Genomic DNA, 3,101 nt, shown 5'->3' with positions numbered 1-3,101 from the left:
AACTTCCCCCTGTTGTTATTGAGGGAGATAAAGATGTGGGCATGTATTTATCACGGTTGATATCGGGTCGAAGTTCGTCGTCTTCGTCACCACTTTGTGTCTCATTAGTAGAGAAGTACCCAAGTCAAGATACTACACTACCAATCATTACTCAAAAAAGTATACCCGGCGTTGTTTCTCGAGTTGTTTCTCAACAGATTTTATTTGAAAGTGATAATGAAGGAGGAGGAGAAGAAGATGAACGGGCTCATCATGAACTGATTAATCATGAACGCGTTATTGACTTTAATTATGAACGGGTTAGTGATTTCCAAGCTACTACTAGTCCTGCATCAGCAGTTGCACGCACGCCGCACCGGTCAATACCTACACCAATGGGTACACCATCTAGTGCAAGAGCAATGGGTACACCATCTAGTGCAAGAGCGTCAATGGGTACACCATCTAGTGCAAGAGCGTCAATGGGTACACCATCTAGTGCAAGAGCGTCAATGGGTACACCATCTAGTGCAAGAGCGTCAATGGGTACACCATCGACAGACCCTACAGACGTATCACCGAAAGACCCTTCATTTGCATTGGCGTTAACTAGTGAAACCGTATTGGAAGTCGGTACGTTATTTGATACTAAAAAAGAACTTCAACTGACGCTATATAAATATACGATGACTTATCATTTTGAATTCAAAGTGAAAAAGTCTCGAAAACATCTTTGGTATGTGAAATGTATGGATGAGACATGCAAGTGGAGCTTACGTGCTGTGAAAGGTAAGTTTTCCGAGATGTTTGAGATTCGGAAATTCAATCGACAACACTCATGCTCAGTTTTGTCGAGGCCGGAAAAAAAAATGCAAACACCGGCATGGGTTATTGGGCAGTGCATGAAGGGTAAGTACATGGACCATCACCATAACCACTTGCCTAAAAAAATAATTGAAGACATGCAGTCAGATTATGGGATGTTTTTGACTTATAATAAGGCTTGGAGGGCAAGGGAAACGGCTTTAACGGCGGTGCGAGGAACGGTAGAGGATTCCTATGGAAAATTGCCTTCATACCTATACATGTTGGAGAAGAATAATCCGGGTACCATAACAGATATTCAGACAGACGAGCACGGGCACTTCAAATATATGTTCATGTCTCTAGGCCTCTCAATTAGGGGTTTCAAAGCCTTCTGTCGTCCCGTATTGTGTGTTGATGCAAGTTTTCTCAAGCACAAGGTGGGAGGTCAACTATTGGTGGCTGTTGCATTGGATGCCAATGAGCAATTGTATCCTGTTGCATTTGGCGTTGTTGATTCAGAGAATAATAACTCGTGGACTTATTTCATGCAAAAACTTAGAGAAGCAATTGGATTAGTTGATGATCTCGTCTTCGTATCCGATAGACACCCAAGTATAGCCAATGCCTTGTGTGCTGTTTTTCCAGAAGCAGACCACGGTGCGTGCACATATCACATAAAGATGAATATTAATGCCAAATTCAAAACTGATAATTGTCATGTCGAGTTTGATTTGGCTTCTCGTGCGTACACTATCCCCCAATTTAATCGGTTTTTTGACAAGATCAGGGTTAAAGATCATAGGATTGCTGCCTATTTGGAAGAAATTGGGTTTCAAAGATGGAGTAGAGCATATTTCCCCGGTAAACGATACAATCAACTCACAAGCAATTATGCAGAGAGTTTGAATAGTCAGTGCAGGGAAGCCAGAAAGTATCCAATTTCAGCAATGCTTGAGTTTTTAAGAACAACATTACAAGGGTGGTTTAATGATAGAAGAGAAAAAGCGTCCAACCACCAAGAATTTTTATCTCCAACGTATGAAAAGTTATTATGTGATGGTTTTGAGAAAGCAAGATTCTATACCGTATCATCCCTTAACCGATTTGAGTTGTATGTGCATGATAATGAGGCACATTATAAAGTCAATTTGAAGGACAAGGACTGCACTTGTAGGGTATTTGAAGTCTCCGGTCTTCCTTGTACACATGCACTGGCTGCTGCCCATCACAGGAATGTGGTTCCTTACGACTTATGCTCAAGGTATTTAATCGTTTTGAACTTATTTATTTAACCTATTTTTAATCGTTTTATTTTCCTTCTCATAGGTATTATACAACTGTATCTTGGTTGAATGCATATGCGGAGACATGTTATCCGGTTGGTGATGAAGAGAATTGGGATCTTCCCGATATTATCAAACAACGCGTGTGTCTAAAACCACCTGTGAAGGTTAAGAAAGGTCGGCCACAAACTAAACGTAGGACATCCCAAGGTGAGGTCCGTAAGGTCCCGAGACGATGCAGTTCATGTGCAGGTCTAGGACATAATAGAGCAACATGCAAAGCAGTGATGCCTGCACCGTCTACCGCAAGAGCAAGAGCATCATCTCAGCAGCATGAGCCCTCATCATCTCAGCAGCATGTGCCCTCATCATCTCAGCAGAATGAGCCATCATCATCTCAACTGTACGAGCCCTCATCTCAGCTCTACGAGCCATCAACTCAATCTTACGAGCCATTAGCTTAGAATGAACTTGTTAGTGTTGTGTTGTGGTGTTAATGTTGTTTTTGTAGACTTATTACCAAATGTCTTGTGTGGAGGTGTTAATGTTGTTTTTGCATCAAGGATTCAAGATTCAAGGATTCAGTAAAGTGTATTATATTGTTAATGGTGTTAATGTTGTTTTCTGGTATTTTCTGGTGTTATTGTAGTTTTCTGGTGAATGTAATACAGGGACAGGGTTTTTCTACCAAGTGTTTTTCTAGACGCAGCTGCTTGACGGCAGATTGCATCTTAGAAAACACAGCGCTGTTAAAGGCAGATTGCATCTCCTGAAATGTATTCTTCCTTTTCGATTGATACAACAGTATCCTTGGGCGAAAAGGGCCATCAACGTCTTTCCTTGTGGCGAATTTAGGGACCAAGTTTTGAATGATCTCATAGCTCCACACTTGTAGTGCTAGTACAAACCCATACACGTTATAAGCAAAGGAATTAGTAACTCCACTCCCTTTCCTGGACATATATACGGACCTGTGGTGTTTCATGTCCTGGTCAAGACCCCTCATGGTGAATCTAAAGGACACCTTCCCCC

The sequence above is a fragment of the Impatiens glandulifera genome, chromosome 6 (assembly GCF_907164915.1).
Source record: "Impatiens glandulifera chromosome 6, dImpGla2.1, whole genome shotgun sequence".
Classification (NCBI taxonomy): Eukaryota; Viridiplantae; Streptophyta; class Magnoliopsida; order Ericales; family Balsaminaceae; genus Impatiens; species Impatiens glandulifera.
This window is presented reverse-complemented; position numbering follows the sequence as displayed.